The sequence below is a fragment of the Papio anubis genome, chromosome 5, assembly GCF_008728515.1.
Source record: "Papio anubis isolate 15944 chromosome 5, Panubis1.0, whole genome shotgun sequence".
Lineage (NCBI taxonomy): Eukaryota > Metazoa > Chordata > Mammalia > Primates > Cercopithecidae > Papio > Papio anubis.
The window spans coordinates 58,895,849-58,915,281 of NC_044980.1; the positions used below are offsets into that span (position 1 = coordinate 58,895,849).

Here is a 19,433-nt window from a genome sequence, read left to right on the forward strand (position 1 = left end):
TCTATCAGGAACTTCATTAGGTTTTCTTTTGCCCTGCCTCTTAAATCTAAGGTTTTCCTAATAATTCTCTACTCTTTTCTTGGTAATCTCACATACCTTTGTGCATTAACTCAAGCCTCTAATTTTGAACTTCCTGCTGTCTCCAAATAACCCAAATGTCCTGCTAGGGCCTCAAATGGCATGAATTGCATCATACAATGTTGAGTTTGTAGGAAGAAATTAAAATTTTTTTATTATTTCAGCCTTGGTTGGACATTATAATTTATGCCAGAGGTTATAAAATCCAACCGTTAGGTAATAAGATTATTGACACAGGTGCTTTGGGAGGACTAAGGATTCAGCTAGCCATTATATCTGGTGTGATGAGAGATGTTAGTTAATATTTACATACTAATTACCTAGCAGTTAAAATAAATCTGTACTTATGTTGTATCTTATAATCATAAAGCTGAGTTTTTGTCTGTCTTTTTACTAAAATGTAAACGATCTTCCCTGAAATATTGAAAATAATACTCTTCATTTGTACCTTGGAGATGACGAATATTTGTTAAGATGTTTATTAAAGCAAAAAGTGTTTCTTCTCTTCTGGTTGTAAAATGACCGGAGAGGTTGTTTTTAGTTTATCACACCTGTGCAAATTAATTCCTCTCTAGGGTCATGGCTTCTCATATTTGGCCTTTCTTTAGAATCGTCTGATATCCCACACCAAGAAATTCTGATTCAATTGTACCAGAGTAAGAATAGGGCATTGGTATTTTCACAAGCACTCCAGGTTATTCCAATGTGCTTCCAAGCTTGAGAATCATTGCTCAGAAGGTACACTTTTTAGGGTTGCTCAATAAATATGGAACACCCAGTTAAATTTTACTTTTTAGTAACCAAACATTTTTAGCATGTTTTATACTAAGAGTTAATTCACTGTTTATCCAAAATTCAATTTTAACTGGGCATCCTGTGATTTTATTTGCCAAACTTGTTAACTTTATCATTTATCTGAGTTCATCCCTGTGATTTCATCAGAAATAAGAGATTGTATTACATTACTGAATCAGAAGCATCAAGACTTTCATCTTGTCTTTCTTCTTTCAGGTCTGTTTGTAATAAATCTTGTACCTCCAAAAGTTTATTTCCTTAAAAAGGAAGCACTGCAAATTCAGCCAGGAGGCCAACATTTTCCTCTAGAAGTTGCCCACATTCTCCCTGTTGTGTGTTTCCCAGGTGGTTCCCTCAAAGGAAGGTCAAGTCTCTCTCAGGCTTCAAAGCTCTCTGACATTTCTTGCCGTCTCATCTTTCTGATTCTAGTTAGAGAATGTTTTCTGCTTTTAAAGGTTCATGTGATTAGGCTGGGCCTGCCTAGGTGATCTGAAATAGTCTCCCTATTTGGGTCAGTAACTTTTATTACATCAGTAAAGTCCCTTTTCTATATACTGTAACATCTTTACAGGATCCAGAGATTAGAATGTGGACATTTTGGGGGATACATTCTGCCTACCACAGTTGTTACGGATGGCACTTTCACTTCTCTCTTCAACAGATTCTCTGCCTATCCACTTTGTCATAGAATACATCCTCCAATTGCTTCCTGAGAAAGAATGCATGAAAATACTATTTAAACATTTGTATATTTGAAAATGTCTTTTAGACCTCATACTTCATCAATTTCAAAATTGGAAATCATTTTTTCTCAGAATTTATCTTTTATGCTTCTGTCGAGAATCCAATGCCATTCTGATTTCTAAATCTTCATAAATCATCTCCTATTTTTTCCTCCATGAAAGCTATTAAGATCTCTCTGACTCATGTGGTTTGAAATTTCACAACTTTGTTATAGATAATTTTTATCTATTAAACTGAGAGCTCATGTGCTTCTATCCTTTAGTTCTGATAACTGTAGTCCTGGTTTTCTGGTAATTATCTTTCTTCTCTTTTCCCTACTAGCTGTTAGATATTCCACCTTTCCTTGCCTAACTGCCCTGGCTACTGCCTCCACTATAATGTTCAATAGAAGTAGCGACAATTGACATCCTTGTCTTATTCCTGATTTTAGGTGAAGATGTTCATTCTTTCAAGATTAAGTATGATGTTAATTATGGATTTTTCATAGAGGCTCTTTATTAGGTTGAAGAAGTTTCCTTTTATTCCTAGTTGAAGTGTTTACATCAAGAAAGGGTATTAGATTTTGTCAATTGCTTTTCCTTCATCTTTTGAGATGATCATGTGGTTTTTGTCATTTAGTCTACTAAAGTAGTGCTTACATTAATTTTGTATGTTACACTAAACTTCCATTCCTGAGATAAATCCTACTTGGTCATGTTGTATAATTTTTTTTAAAAGTTGCTGGGTTTGGCTTGCTAGTATTTTGTTGAGGATTTTTATGTTACTATGCATAAGGTATATTGGTCTGTCGTTTTCTTGTGATGTCTTTCATTTTGTTCTTTATTTCCTTGTATTTCCAGATGGGAAGTCACTGTATACAGCCCTAATCTTAGGACAAGTTTCCAAATAAGCCACTTTAGGCAAATAAAAATTTCTGTATCTAGCAGAGAAACAAAGCTATATATTATTTTGAGGTTCCCTCCTAGCTTCCTTCCCTCTCCTCAAGCCAACTAATAAAACTTGTTTTTTATATTCCAAATATTTATAGTCGTTTGATCATCTATGAGGCACCTGCAAGTCAACATTTACTGCAAGCGGCCCCCTCACTCCCTAAATAAGCAGTTTTGATTTAGCTCCAGTCATCAACTCACCTCCCAACTGTAATTTGTTAAGCGTAGTGTCAGTCAGGTGCACTTCAGTGGTTAATCTCCTTGCACACCGGTGGAACTTTAGGCACAAGAAGGTAAGCAACGAAGATAGTGATACACAAAGGGAAAACTAAATCCAGGTAGTGATATACAAAGGGAAAGATAATGATATACAAAGGGAAAACTAAACCCAGCTTAGAAAGTCCTAGGAATGGGGATGGGTGGCTGGGACGCCGGCCTAAGATTTTAGCAGGGAACAGACCCAGCAGTTGGATGGGATCTCTGAACTCCAGAAAACGCCGAGTGAGGACAAGGAAGACCACACTGATAATTTCTATGGCTCTGGTAAGGGGATGACAAGGGAGAAAAACCTTCCCACGGTTCCGTCTGGCCCGCGGCGCTTGTCTGCCTGCGCGAGGTCAAAGCCCGGCGCCGCCCACGCGCGGCTCGGGTGGGAACCCGCAGAGGTGGGGTGAGCAGGGCAGCTGGCGGCGGCGGGCGAGCGCCGGGGCGCCACGTCCGAGGCCGCGGGGTCGGGGCTGCCGGCACAGCTAGAGCGCTTTCCGCGGGGTTTGGCTCCTGTCGCTTCCCGTCTCGCCGAACCGGCATCGCCGCTGCTGCCGGAGTCGCAGCAACTCCTCAGAGCCTGGCTGCTGGCGGCCGGGAGCGCCGGGAGGGGGCGCGAAGCCGGAGGCTCCGGGACGTGGACACAGGTAAAGGCCGGCGGGTCGGAGTCGGGCGGAGCGCGGCGGCGGCGCCTCTCGGAGGGGCCTGGCCTCGGCCGGGCCCTGCCCAGCCGCGGTGGCCCGGGTCTCCACGTTGGCCCAAGCGGGGACGTGCCAAGGGGCTGGGCTAGGGCTGCCGCTGGCCTGGCCGCCTCTCGCCCGGGCCTCCGGTGACGCGGCGGCGGCTTAACTTTCGCACCTGAGACTCTCCGAGCGGCCTCGGGGCGCGCCCGCCTTGAGGTTGGAATCACACGGGGTGGAAAAAGCTGAGCCCTAGACGCGAGGCGCCGGAGGCGTGGCGGAGGAGGCCGGGGAGGGTAGGGTGGGTGCCAGGGGTCCAGTACTGAACACTCTCCAGGTCTGAGGTGGGGAACTGCGTCCTGTTTAATTTCGGAGCTTGTGGGGACCACACACGCCCTTCCACGGCCAGTGCCTTCCTCACGGATCCACTTTCCTTTGTCTGGTCCATTTCAGTATTGGCGTCGCAATTGCTTTTGTTGCAGCCTTGGGTCCGGAGTGTACGACTTTCTACTAGGCAGAGGTCATAAGCTCTGAAATGCATCCGGGCGGAGGTGGAGAGATTGTCCTTTGGTGGGAAATTACTAGTGCTGCTATGAGCACTAACACGTATATACTACCTTGTTTTTTTTTCGAGATAGTGCTCATTATTTTCGTAGCATCTAAGTGCTTTCGTAAGTGCACCTGTGAGAGCTTTCATTTGTTAACTTCAAAGGTGCATTATGCGGACAGGTTACTATTATCCCATTTTATAGACCAGACAGCTGAGGCACCCAGGGGGAAAAGTGATTATATCAAAACTAAGCAGTCAGTCCTTGTGGAAGCTGTGATTAGAACTTGTCTGACTAGAGTTGTCCTTGGTCCAGTTGGTCTCTTAGCCTCAAACAAAATTTAGCGATCAAAGATGGACGATCTGATGCTCATTGTATTTTGTATTTTTATTTACTAATTGTTAAAATCTTTCTTAAAAAATAGAGTCGAATCCTTTCAGACTCCTGTTATAGTACCCCTAAAAGTGATACTTGAAAGATCATAATCACTCTGGTTTCAAATGAGTGGTATCATTTGAGTCGTGGAAAGAAGTAAAATTCCGTTGTCTTTTATCTGTCAAACTTTCATCTCCTGTATAAATGTAGTGCCACTGGCAGCCCGAAGATACTTGGTGACAATAGCAGAGACTCTAAATATTTAATAAGTAGAATCGAGGAGGCGAGCTGTTAGATTTCCCGAAATATTTGAGCAGCAAGTTTTTTCTCATAAAGAATAAAAATTTTAGGAGGATAGTCATTTGAATTACTTTAATGAAAATTATCTCGTAATTGTGTGCGTGTTACGTTGTACTTTATCTCTCTGGAACCATAAAAAATTTAGCAGTTTCCCTAGGGTTTGCTCTTCGTTTTGTCAATGGTATTTTGTTAGTCCATTTTTCTTCCTCTCTTTCATTTTTTATGTGTTTGGTTTTTCAAATGAAGATTTTTTCCTTCAAAAATTCAAAAAATAATATTGAAAAAAACAAGCTTTCTTTCTTGATAAAATAGACTTAATTAGCACTTTTTTGAGTGTGTCTGAGGACCGACACCAGCCTCTTTAATAAGCTCCTCATGAAGCAGGAATTCTTCCAGGCAAGAATGCAATACATTAATCGTTTTAATCTATTTCTGTAATATTTTATGACATAGCTACCTGAATAATAATGCTTTTTACTCTTACAATGTCTTTTCATCAAGGAGCATAAAGATGAAAAATTTCGCTTAAATTTTGCTAACTACATAGTACAAGGGGGCAGTATGCTTAGTCTTAATTGTTGCTTTCGTGGAATAAACACAATTCTCTGTCCCTTATACCACCTCCATTTGGCCATCTGAAAAAAGGATGGTGATCTGTCCTTCCCTTCATAGGGATATTTGGGGAATTAATGAAGTAATATCTCGAAAGTAGTTTGAACTCCACGGAAGAAAACAGCTTTGTAACTTTGAAATGTGATTGCAGAGTCTTGAAACATTTTCCCTCCTTAAACATGCTGCTGTTTATATTTTTAGAGAGTGGTCATTCCAAGTAGTCACCTCAGGAGGCTAAACACTTATTCCCGTAGTGCTGCCATTCATAATTATTTTGTATTTTTTGAAATTTCTAGTCAGTTTACAAGCAAAATAAAAACATTTCATGATAACGTTCATAAACACTTGTTTTTTTCTATTTTTTATCAAAAATCTAATTCAGCTTGAGTACCTGTTTTCTTTGCTAAATTTGGCAGAATGATTTCTACATGGTTGTAAAACTCAATTCTACCTTCAAGATTTTACCACTATTAAGGATATTTAAAGGATTGTCCTGATGGCTACGAAGGCAGTTTCAAAAGGGCAGTTTAAAAATAGTTTAAAATAATGATAGACATTATTAGAATAAGTTTGCAATCTTCCCAGAAGTCTACTACAAAGGGGACAATGCTTACCTGTAGGCTGAAGTTCTGTGCGTATGTGTACGTTTGTATGTAGTCTCTATTGTAACCCATCAATTATCTCTTTCCATCACATTGATTTCTTAGAAATTATGTATTTTACTTACATATTAAATAGAGTACATTAAGTAGATCACATCATACTGGAACAGTGTTAGATTGGGAGTATATTTCATAGAGAAGTTTGAATTTCACATAAATTTAAATTTAAATCTTTGTAACAATTTTGAATGCTAAAATGTGGCTCCATATTATATGTTTTGAGTGTAATACAGCCGAGGCAATATAGCCTCAAAATATAAAATTGCTATTTTCAAAAAAAGTTATTAAGTTGTGTGTGCAACAGACTTTCCTGACCACACCAATGTCAAAATAAAAAATTTTGACAAATTAGTTTAAATATCAAATTGGCTTTTATTAGCAATTCTCAAATTGGGTAGCATCTCATTCCATAAAATAGAATTCCATGCCTTAGGCATGGCAGAATAGTTGGTTTTTTGTAAGGTGGGAACAAGGAAACAGAGTAATTTTTAAAAGTCTGTTGGTTAACATCAGATTACTTAAGGTTACTTTTAAGTGTTAAAGCAGAAGGGACTACTTATGCCAGCTCAGGTTTACTAACCCCTTTCCTGTTGCAGTGAATCTCCTGTTTTCGGGAAAAACTAGTTTGGTCTTTGACCTACTTCCTTAAAGTTTCAGTTTGATTATGTGGCACTGAGCATGAGTGACTCCGTTTTGGTTTGATCTCTTGGGGCCTAGTGGAGGAGCTCCCTCTAAAACAACGTCCTATTGTAAATTTTTATTTAACAATTCTATCCTTTCAGTAAGCTTTCACCTAAGTGAGAATGTGACCAAAACTTAGGGCATTAACGCTACTGTCAGTTACTATCATCCTGGGTTTTCAGTCTCAACATGTCACTAATAGGTTAGGTGTCCTCATTATCATAGGTTTCTTTGAGTTTTTATCATATCAGCTGGAGAGAGATCATTGACATTCAGCAGATTGCTGCATGCAGTCATTTAAAACTTTTGAGAGAATGCAGCACACTAGGGAGACTGCTGTTATGACTATCAGAAAGATAATACCAAGAGTTTGGAATGTGCTCCTTAATCAAAGTTCCCATGAACCAAACCAACTAAAATTGAACAGATCAAAGAATGAGACAGACAATGAATCCACTCATTTTAACCAAGTAGCCTGTTCTTTAATTTTTTTTGCAACCGAGTCTCTATAATACCGGAATTTATCTGTGTGCAACAGTAAGTGTTACCAACTGCAAAGACTCCTCTCTCTTTGACCAGTAGAAATCTAGAGCAATTCTGTTAATATCTAGTGTAACTTTAACAAGAGAATTCAAAGAAGTCTTGTGCAGCTATAGCATTGCAGTAGAATCTTCTATAGAGGCTATTGTGAGGGATAAATTATAATCATTGCTTCGTTTGTATTACTCCAAGCCATAGGAAAAGGGACTTAACAAAGCCCATCCAAAAGGGTTAATGCATCTTGGCAGTGTTGTCTTTAATCTATGACATAGGTTAGGAGGAGTGAGCCAGTGTTCCACTTCTGGATTATGGAGTGAAAACTTATCATTAAGATTTTTAGCCTACAATGGCCCTTCATCCTTTACCTGTCAAGGCATGAGGTTGCCTGTGTATAAGGTTGGCCACAGAATTATCCACAAATAATGATACACCCTGTGGGTGCACATGAAGACTGCTTTCCAGTTCTGTTGTTCATGGATATATTGCTTGGAATGGTGGATTTAGCAGTTTCTAGCCAAGAAGCTGAAGCAGAGTTTATAAGTTAAAATAACTGTAATATGTTTGCACATAAGTCAGTTTGCAAGAAACTCTATTCAGGCTTTTGGTACAATCCTGTCTTATGATACACTCATTTGGACTTGGTTCTTGTATCCCATGACTGGATTAAATTAAAACAGGGAGAGAGAACAAGTGGATCTAGAAATCTGACTCTATAATAGGGACAATTTGAACAAGCAGTTGTGTTAGGGATGTTTTTAAGTTAGCCACTGAGTGGACTAAAAGATATTTTAAGTTATGTAAAGATTTGGGTTTGGCAGGACAGATCCAACACTCTGTGAAGTTACCTACAGAAGCAACTGGTTGTGACAATATTATCCTGCCAAGCGGAAAAGGCATAAGTAAGGAAAAATTAAGAAGGATAAGAGTCTTATTATGATGGAGGATGTTTTTCTGATGTCTTGGGGAAAGCCGTCCACAGTGTGAAGTCATCAGCTTCTTATCCTGGTTAACGTGATTTTTTAAGGTCTGTGGCTTAAGAAGAGAAGCAAGTGGCATCAGGAGGTGGTCTTTTATGAGGGAGATGTGAATCCAGGGGTCAACACCTTTGAGTTTAGCTGCAATGTCTCCAGTCAAGAGCACTTGGTAGGGTCCTTTCCAGGGGATTCAAAAGCAGTCTTTCTTTGATGGCATTTCCGGAACACCCAATCACCAGGATCCAACAAGCCTTTTTGGATCTGTGTCTTGAAAGTCTTCCTTTACCTGTTGGTGATAACTTTTAGCATAGTGCATTAAGAATGTACAGTATTGGGTCATTTCAACATGGGTCAATTAGGGATATACATTTGGTGTGGTAGCCAAAGATATAGACTAACCAGCAATAATTTCATAAGAAGTTAACTTGTGTTTTCCAGCACTGATGCTCTGAAGAGTCATAAGAGCCAGAGACAGAATTTTAGGCCAAAGAAGTCTAGTGATTTCAGATAAGTTGGAAATTCTGAGGTTAAGTATCCCATTAGTTTTATCGACCTTACCAGAGGACTGAGGGGGATAAGGACAATGATAATGCTAGACTGTTTGTAATAATTTAAGTAGTGCATGAATTACTGTCCAGTAAAATGAGTGGCTCAGTTACTTGAAATGGCATTCAGTATACCCCAGGTGTGAAGTACTCCTTTTGGCAGTTTTGTTTTACAGTAAGGTCATGTCAGCCTTTTGACCTGGGAAGGCCTGAGCCCATCCATAGAACACACAGATTATTACAGGCACATACAGACTATTGCAAGTACATGCTTGGTGGGAGTGGATGAAGTCTAATTGTACATGTTCAAATGGGCCTAATGGTTGGAGTGAGGGCCGGTCATTCCAGGGGAACATAAAGAGACTTTCTTGGATTATGAGTTTGTCAGGTTAAATATTGATTTTAAATAGCTTTTATAACTTTATAACAATTTTCCCATCAAAACTTTCTGATCGTTTGATCTCTCTTGTCAGTACCATTATGGATAAGGGAATGTAAGAGGCATAACAAATACCCCTTAAGTGACCTTTGGAGTACCAAGTAGCTGTCTTGGCCTTCCCAGAACTTGGAAAGGAAATTACAAGAACATCCTTCTCATACATCCTTCTCATTCCCAAAATTCGTTTTAATTTGTAGAGGCCTTCTCCCCCTCCCCCCCAATAACTAATAGCATCTGGTTGTAGAGAGGCAAAGTTAAGTAGCAGGGAGCATGCCTTACTGTTTCCAGCTGTTGGATATAGACAAAAGACCTCACAGAGTTGGGTAACATTTTTGGCACGAACATCAGTTGGGGCATTTACCTGATATTCAGCCTCAGTTCTCTTTGTTTGAGCCTCTTTTTTTGTAACAGTAATCTCTTTGGGCATCAGTATCCAGCAAGGAGGTTATCAACTTGTGGGCCACTTTTTGTTGGTATGCCTGAAGGAGTGAGGAAACCTCTTTGCTTCCAAAGTGTTTCAAAATCATGAACCACTTCAAATGCATAGTGACTGTCAGTGTAAATGCTGACAGACTGATTTTTAGATAAAATGCAGGCACAGGTATGTGTGCGAGTATTCCCCAATGCCTGCTTTAATGTACAAAAACGATTCAAGGTTTTGAATCATTGGACAATTCTAAAGCAGGGGGCTAGGGGTCGTTGTACTACCCTTTTTCATTCTACAAAGGCTGCCTCATGTCCCCCCCTCCCCGCCAGCTCCCGCAAGGAATGGGTTTAGGAACTGAATTTTTAGTGAGTTCAGTAAGTTGGGATGCTAAGAGTAAACATTTAGGAACCTGTAGATGGCAATATCCAACTAACTCTACTAACATGTTGTCTCTTAGTTGTGGGCCTGGGAAAATCATGGATAAGCCTAAGTTTATTAGGAGACTTAGATACTTACAGCACTTAGATCATTCCTTAAATAGTGAATAGTATCTGATGATAAATATAATTTTTCTATGGAGACTTTGTGTCCTTTCTCTATTAACTGTTAATAGGTAGATGAAATACTCTTAGGATGCCTCCTCAGTGCATGAACAAAGAGGTCCTCTATGTATTGCGGGAGAGTTGACCCTTGATACTGGAGGGTGTGCTCAAGTCTTGATGGAGCACTTGAGAGAAGTAGGAGGGGGCTTCAGTGAACCCCTGAGGCATGACTGTCCAGGTACATTGTTGATTATTCTAGGTGAAAGCAAATAGATACTGACTATCATGGTCAGTGGGAATGCTAAAAAAAACTGAACATAGTTCTACCACTGTGAACTGTTTAGAATTCGGGGGACCTGGGGCAAAAGATTATTTGGGTTTGGAACCACTGGGAAATGAAAAATAATTATCCTGGTAGTGACTCTTAGATCCGGAAAAATTGCCATCCTTGCATCCTTGCCTGTTAGGTTTTTGTCCGTAAGTATACAACAGACTATACAAAAAATAGAATCATATTAACCAAAACCAAATATCCTTGATACAGTATATATTAACAATTTACTTAAGGTTTTTATTTTCTTTTACAGAGATAAATTTTAATTACTTGAATTCCCAGCCAAAGTAGAACCCACCCAATAACATTTAAATGAGAATCATTTTACATGTTTCTTGAATGTATATACAATTTTTGTTGTCATATTTTTGTAAATAGCCATTTAATTTCACTATACTTTTATTTATAATTTATCGGGAGAACCCGCTTCCGATGTTTAATGTGGGTTCTTTTCTATTTCCTAAGTGTCTTGGCTGGTTTGAGAAATAAAGGGAAAGAGCACAAGAGAGAGAAATTTAAAGCTGGGTGCCCGGGGGAGACATCACATGTTGGCAGGATCTGTGATGTGCCCCAGTTGAAAAATCAGCAAGTTTTTATTAGTGATTTTCAAAAGGGGAGGGAGTGCACGAGTAGGGTGTGGGTCACAGAGATCACATACTTTACAAGGTAATAAAATATCACAAAGCAAATGGAGGCAGGGCGAGATCACAGGACCACCGGATGGGGCGAAATTAAAATTGCGAATGAAGTTTCCACACGCATTGTCATTGATAACATCTTATCAGGAAACAGGGTTTGAGAGCAGACAACCTGTCTGACCAAAATTTATTAGGCGGGAATTTTCCTCGTCCTAATAAGCCAGGGAGCGCTACAGGAGACCGGGGCTTATTTCATCCCTTCGCTTAGACCATAAAAGATAGCACGCCTTAAAGGGGCCGTCTATAAGCCTACCTTCGGGGCGCATTCCCTTTCTCAGGGATGTTCCTTGCTGGGAAAAAGAATTCAGTGATATTTCTCCTATTTGCTTTGGAAAGAGGAGAAATATAGCTCTGTTCTGTCCGGCTCACCGGCGGCCAGTTCAAAGTTACCGCTCTTGTTCCCTGAACATCGCTGTTATCCTGTTCTTTTTTTAAGATGCCCAGATTTCATATTGTTCAAACACACATGCTCTACAAACAGTTTGTGCAGTTGACACAATCATCACAGGGACCTGAGGTGATGTTCATCCTCCTCAGTTTATGAAGAAGATGACAGGATTAAGAGATTAAAGACAGGCATAGAAAATCACAAGGGTATTGATTGGCGAAGTGATAAGTGTCCATGAAATCTTCACAGTTTATGTTCAGAGATTGCAGTAAATACAGGCATAAGAAATTATACAAATATTAATTTGAGGAACTAATAAATGTCCACGAAATCTTCACAATTTATCTTCTTCTGCCGTGGCTTCAGCTGGTCCCTCCGTTCAGGCTCCCTGACTTCCCGCAACAATAATTGACACATTTTTGACACATATATTGTACATATTTGGGGGTACAGTACTGATACATGTACATGTTGTATGATGATTAAATCAAGGTATTTATTACCTCAAAGATTTGTCATTTCTTTATGGTGAGAACATTCAAAATTCTCTCTTCTTGGTTATTTTGAAATATATGCAATATAGTATCATTAACTATAGTCACCTTGGTATGCAGTAGATCACCAAAACTTATTCCTTGTACGTAACTGCAAGTTTGTACCTTTGACCAATCTCTCTCCCTCTTCCTTTCCCTTTCCCTTTCCCCTTTCCCTTTTCCCTCTCTCCCCTTTTCTACTTCCCAGATTCTGGTGACTGCTGTTCTCTGTAGCTCTATGACATCAACTTTTTTTTTTTTTTTTGAGATGGAGTCTCAGTCTGTCACCCAGGCTTAAGTGCAATAGTGTGATCTTGGCTCACTGCAACCTCTGCCTCCCGGGTTCAAGCGATTCTCCTGCCTCAGCCTCCTGAGTAGCTGGGATTATAGGCATGTGCCACCACGCCCAGCTAGTGTTTGTATTTTTAGTAAAGATGGGGTTTCACCATGTTGGTCAGGCTGTTCTTGAACACCTAACTTCGTAATCCTCCTGTTTTGGCCTCCCACATTGCTGGGATTACAGTCATGAACCAGTGCGCCCAGCCTGACATCAACTGTTATCAGTTGCACATGAGTGAGATTATGCAGATTTTGTCTTTCTGTGCCTGGTTTATTTCACTTAATATAACGTCCTCCAGACTCATCCATGTTGCCACAAATGGCAGGACTTCATCCCTTTTTTTGACTGAATAGTGTTCTATAGTGTATATATACAACATTTTCTTTATCCATTCATTCTTTGATGGACACTTAGATTGATTCCATATCTTGGGTATTGTGAATAGTACTGTAATAAACATGAGAGTGCTGATGTCTCTTCAGCATACTGATTTCCTTTCCTTTGGATATATACCCAGTAGTGGGATTGCTGGATCATGTTGTAGTTCATTATTAATTTTTGAGGAACCTCCATACTGTCTTCAATAATGGCTGGACAAATTTACATTCCCACCAAGAGTATATAAGAATTCCTCGTTCTTCATATACATTCCAGCATTTATTTTTTTGTCTTTTCAATAATAGCCATTCTAATTGGGGTAAGATGATATCTCATTGTGGTTTTAATTTACATTTATATTTCCCAAACAGTGATCGTTGAGCATTTTATCATATACCCGTTGGCCATTTATATGTCTTCTTTTGACATCTATTCAGGTCTTTTGCCCATTTTTGATCAGATTATTATTTTGCTATTGAGTTAAGTTCCTTATATCTTCTGGATATTAACTCAGATGCATAGTTTGCAAATATTTTTCCCATTCTATAGGTTCTCTTTATCGATTGTGCCCTTAGGTGTGCAGAAACTTTTTAGTTAAATATAATCCTGCTTGTCTATTTTTGTTTCTGTTGTCTGTGTTTTTGAGGTCTTATCCAAAAAAATCGTTGCTTAGACCAAGGTCATAAAGCATTTCCCTCATGTTTTCTTCTGGCAGTTTTATAGGTTCAGGTTTTACATTTAAGTCTTTAATCCAGTTCCTTTTTTTTTTTTTTTTTTTTGATGGAGTTTCACTTTTGTTGCCCAGGCTGGAGTGCAGTGGCATGAACTTGGCTCACTGCAACCTCCGCCTCCCGGGTTCAAGTGATTCTCCTGCCTCAGCCTCCCAAATAGCTGGGATTGCAGGCATGTGCCCACCACACCCGGCTAATTTTGTATTTTTAGTAAAGAAGGGGTTTCTCCATGTTGGTCAGGCTGGTCTTGAACTCACGACCTCAGGTGATCTGCCTGCCTCGGACTCCCAGAGTGCTGGGATTACAGGCATGAGCCACTGCACCTGGCCAATCCATTTCCATTTTGAGCTGATTTTTTTTTTTTATATGGTAGAAGACAGGGGTTTAGTTTGTTCTTCTACATGTGGATATTCAGTTTTTCCAGTATCATTTATTTAAAATACAGTCCTTTTCCTAACAAGTGCTTATTATACCTTTATCAAAAATCAGTTGGTTGTATGTGGATTTATTTCTGTGTTCTCAATTCTCTTCCACTGGCCTTTCTATTTTTATAGCAGTACCATGCCATTTTGATTACTATAGTTTTGTAGTATAGTTTGAAGTCAGATAATATGATCTCCAGCTTTATTCTTTTTGCTCAGTATTACTTTGGCTATTTGGGGTCTCTTGTGGTTCTGTATGAATTTCAGGATTTTTTTTCATTGCTTTGAAAAATGTGATTTGTATTTTATAGGGATTGCATTAAATCTGTAGATTGCCTTGAGTAGTGTGGACATTTTAGCAATCTAATTCATGAACACAGAATATCTTTCTTTACATTTGCATCCTCTTCAATTTCTTTTATCGATATTTTATAACTTTTACAATAGAGATTTTTCACATGCTTGGTTAAATTTATTTCCAGGTATCTAATTTTTTGTAGTTACTGTAAATGAGATTGCGTTCTTGATTTCTTTTTCAGATAATTCTCTATTGGCACATAGAAATGCTACTGAATTTATATATTGATTTTGTATCTTACAACTTTACTGAATTTGGTAATTAGTTCTAACAGTTTTTTGATGGGACTTTTTAGGATTTTATAAATCCTGGAAAATTTTGAGAAGAATTGGTATTAGTCTTGAAATGTTTCATAGAATTCAGCAGTGAAGCCATCAGATCCTGGGCTTTTACTTTGATGGGAGACTTTTTATTACTGATTCAATCTCCTCATTTATTGCTAATCTTAATGTAAAGGTTTTCTATTTCTTCATAGTTCAGTCTTGGTAGGTTGTACGTATCTAGAAATTTGTCAGTTTCTTTTCAGTTTTCCAATTTGTTGGTGTATAGTTTTCATAATATTTTCCTTTGTATTTCTGTAGTGTCATTTGTAATATCCACTTTTTCATTTATAATTTTATTTGAGCCTCCTGTCTTCTTTTTCTTACAAGTTTTGTCAAGTTTGTTTATCTTTCCAGAAAACCAGCTCTGTTGTGCTGATCTTTTGTATTGTTCTTTTTAATCTCTTCACGAAAAAGTCCCTTTTTGCGAGGAATGCCAGGTACCTCTAGTCAGCCATCTTGGTGACATCACTATTAACAAGGTGTTTTCTTGCTTTCTTAGATTTTAGAAAATTTTTGAGAAATGATGGCTGAGTTTCATAAAAAGGCTGGCTGAGGAAATTGGAACTCCTGGGGTTTTTAAATCTTGATAAATTTTTCTATAGCAAGCAGAAATACTGGAGAATATTCTGTTAGTAATTGAACTGTCCTTATGTTCTATAATCTCTTTACCTGATTAGTTCACTGATGGTTCGATATCTGGAAAACCTTAGAAACAGCCACAGCTGTTTAAAAGCAGCTTTAAAACATCCTTGATAAAATTGCTGAAGTAAACAGTGAGGCTTGTTCTGAATGAGAATTGCCTAGCCTATTCAGAAACCTGCTGAAAAAATGTATCCTAGAGGCCAAAATTGATGTATGGACACATATTTTGGGCAGCAAGGAATGAACAGAATAGATCTGTGGGCCAATGGTATTATTGGTAAATTGGGGGCTGTCTACTCAAAGTTTGTTTAATAGAGTTAGAAATTAACTGCATGAGGAGAAGTTCTATCTTTCTGGCCAAATTTTGCTCAGATCTTTGGTTTCAAGGTGGAATTTGTTATTTCCCAGACTGTTTTCTGATGATACGTAAAGTGTATAATAGATATTTATATAGCTACATGTGTCTGACTTAGAACTAATAAGGCTATAGAGTCAGAAATAAAGCTTTCTCTGCTCAGGTCAAACATTATACTTACTGCTAGCCAAACAACCTTACACTTTCCCAACTTAGTGTTTTGGCTTATTTATTTTCCTTGTTTTAGATGTCCGTATCTCTTCATTCTACTTGGCTAATGCTGTTTAAATCCCCTCTACACTTTAAGACCCAACTGGAAGACTACTCTCTTCACAAAGCTTTCCCCGACTCCCTAATTGTTGTTTATTGCCCTTAGTTTATCTGATAGTGCTTAATTGCTAGTTATTTTCTGTGTTCTTAATTATTTCACTTAGTTTGGCTATGAGCTTGTTCTCTATCTAGATTTTTTTCAAAAGCATAAATTATGCCACATATATATATAAAAGTATTTTTTTCTTTCTTGAATCATACGTAATACCTAGAACAGTGGTTAACAGTGGTAGAGATCAGCTTATAAGATTAGATCTACAGAATAAATTTATTACTCTGATACTCTGGTATAAAGCATAATTTATACTTAGTAATGTCAGTCAGTGTTCTGGTAGAAAATAGATGACATATTCAAATGAGGTAACCGAGATGAGTTTAATTTAAATAGGTGTCTCTAGGTTAAAATAAACCAACAATGGGTGGTGAAGCACCCCAAGACTAGCAATAGTGAGAGTCATTATCATCCCTAGGCCTGAAGAGGCAAGAGAAGGACCATTACTGAAACCCACATGGTAACTATGTAGAAAAGGCTGCCTGGGGCTGAGCGTGGTGGCTCACACCTGTAATCTCAGCACTTTGGGAGGCTGAGGCGGGCGGATAATGAGGTCAGGAGATCGAGACCATCCTGACTAACATAGTGAAACCCGTCTCTACTAAAAATACAAAAATTAGCTGGGCGTGCCGGCATGTGCCTGTAAGCCCAGCTACTCTAGGAGGCTGAGGCAGGAGAATCGCTTGAACCAGGGAGTCGGAGGTTGCAGTGAGCTGAGATCACACCACTGCACTCCAGCCTGGTGACAGAGCTAGACTCTGTCTCAAAAAGAAAAAAAAAAAAAAAAAAGAAAAGAAAGGCTGCCTGACAAGAATTCTGGCCTTTCTGTGATCTGACAGGGGAGCACCAGAGGGAATATATACCCCCAGCCTCACACTCTTGTAGTCCTTTCATCTCCACTTGATACTTTCCATTGGCAGACAATATTGGAAGCCAAAAGGCCAGAGAGCCTTGTTGTAGCAGTCCAAAAGTCAACCTCCTAGGAATTAGAGGAAAGTTAAGAAAGTAAAGTAGACTCTGGAATGTGGAGCAAGGAATATCCAGCACTGTAATCATATCAAGAGAGTGTTTCAGTTACAGTTAATGTTTTATGCCTTTTTGTGCTGTTTTTATTTCTTGAAAGGCACCTATGTTTTTCTGGTCTAATTCAGTTACTAACATCCAAGAACATGGTATGATTGATACATTGCATATGAAATACAGCTACTGTCCCCTTTTCTTGTGGTATTAACTTGTGTACTATTGTTAAATGTGTCTTCTTAATTTTTTTTTAATATTTTTCCATTGGTTATAGAGTGCGTAGGTAGAATACATGGAACTGTCCACATAGCCATTACCATTCAACTACATGGTTGAATGGTACCTTCACCATTCCAACTACATGTTTTTTCTTAATCAGTCAGGATTGCTCATTTTTCTTTTTGTGTCATTTTCATAGACAAGTGGTTTTCAGTCTTGTTGTGTATATGGTCCTCAATGTAGACATTTTGATTCAAGCAGGTTTAAGATGAGCCCTGAGCGTCTATTCTTTTTTAAAAAAAAACCTTTCAGATATTTTGGATGCACAGTAAATGAGAACTGCTTGCACAGGTAATCATTTTGACCCAAGTGTTGTTGCTGCTCCTTCCACACTCCCCAGTATATATCATACTTTTTAGTAACTGAGGCTTAAACGGAAATCTAATGCTGCTTTATGTGCTCTTCAAAGCAAATGTTTTATATTTTTCATATTCACAAATACTTATGGGATAGAAAATATGTGGTTTGCAGATTCCTAATAAAACAAATAAATTAAAAAATTTTTAAATAAAATATTTCAAATTTACAATATAGAGAATAATATACTGAACATCTGTGTGTTCTCACCACTTAGCATTAGAAAATATTAACATTTTACTATTTTTCCTAAAAATACAGATAAAATTTAAGCCTCCTTTGATTTCTTCTAGAAGTTACTATTCTAAACTTGGTGTCTGTCATTCCTATGCATGTTCCTATGCTTTTGCTACACATGCATGTATCAGTAAACAAAATATTACTTTGTTTTACATGCTTTAAACCTTTTCATAACTCTTACTATGCTGTGTTATTCCTTAATGTGTATATTTCTGCAGCCTTTTTACTTAAAATAACTGATTTTTTTCTAGATACATATAGCTTTATTACTTTTTATTGCGATGTAGTATTCCATTGTATGAATGAACAAATATTTATCAAATCAATTGATGCACATTTGGGTTGTTCCTAGTTTTTTATATTATTGCAAAGTGTTGCTAAAATGAACATTCCCATATGATATGTTTCGTTATTCATATACAAACCTAGAAGTAGAACTGCACATCCACAGATAGACAGATTTTATTTTACCAGACCTTACCAAATTGCTTTCCAAAATGGTTGTGCCTAGTTATACCTCCCTGTAGCAGTTTTTGAGATTCTTGTGGCTTCATATCATTTTTATAGTTGGTATTGTAAGACTTTTTAATTTTTCCCAGTGTGATGGGTATGAACTGGAACCTTGTTTTATTTTTCATTTTCCTGATTTCTGGTGAGGTTGAACACTTTTTATGTAATTGTTGGCCATTTGGGTTTCCTCCCCTAGGAAGTGCACTTCCACACTCCTTGTTCATTTTTCTGCTGGATATTTTTCTTTTAAAAAATTTGTAGAATTAATTGTAGCTATTAACCATTTGCTTATATTTGCAGATTTCTGCTTCCAGTATGTGGGTTGCCATTAATTTTGTCTTTTCTTATACTGAAGTTAAAATTTTATCAGTGTATCACTTTGCCACTTTATTCTACTCTGTTTTTTGAAACATGACCCAGCCTATAGTCACAACTTTGAGATCAAGGTTTGCAGCTTTCTATAATATCTTACTTTCAAAAATTGTAGATAAGGCAGGGTATAAATAAATGAATAAGTAAACATGCCATACAGTTTCTCATTAAAATTTATGTAAAATTATGAATTTTTAAAAAATTATATGAGGGAGTCTCCTGGTTCAGAAATGGCAGCTAGCAGCCTCCAATGTACCCTTTTCTCATTTTTCATTAAGTTCCTATGAAGATGTAGAATAAAATCAAAATTTACCACAAAACCAAAATTTAAAAACTTCAGAAACACAGAAAGCAGGAGGCAGTACCTTAATTAAGAAGCATTTGGCCTTAGGTTGAGAGGAATTTCTCTAGTTTAGCGCTTGCATACCCCACCCTTGCCTCAAGATATAAACAACCTGATAAATACAGGCTAAAAGGCATTATTCTTCCCCTGTAGTCAGTTCCTTCATAGAACTCTACCAACAGCAAAATGGGAAGACATCCCTTTTCGCCTCTCAGATACTACTCTGTGAGGCAGAAACTGCTGAATTTCTTTCATTTCCTGTGTTCCCAGCAAATTTCAGGAAGCAACTAGGC

At 38.2% G+C, this 19,433-nt stretch overlaps 1 protein-coding gene across 2 annotated transcripts in view; it reads left to right on the forward strand.

The window, feature by feature from the left end:
• Positions 1–3,269: 3,269 nt before the first annotated feature.
• RNF180 (ring finger protein 180) overlaps positions 3,270–19,433 on the forward strand; it is a 217,324-nt gene continuing 201,160 nt past the window's right edge. The window contains exon 1 of one of the 2 annotated variants that reach the window (XM_017959572.3): positions 3,270–3,457. The gene's annotated coding sequence lies outside the window, so the exon portion shown is untranslated. The remainder of the gene's footprint in view (positions 3,458–19,433) is intronic. The other variant, XM_017959573.3, reaches the window with a different exon arrangement.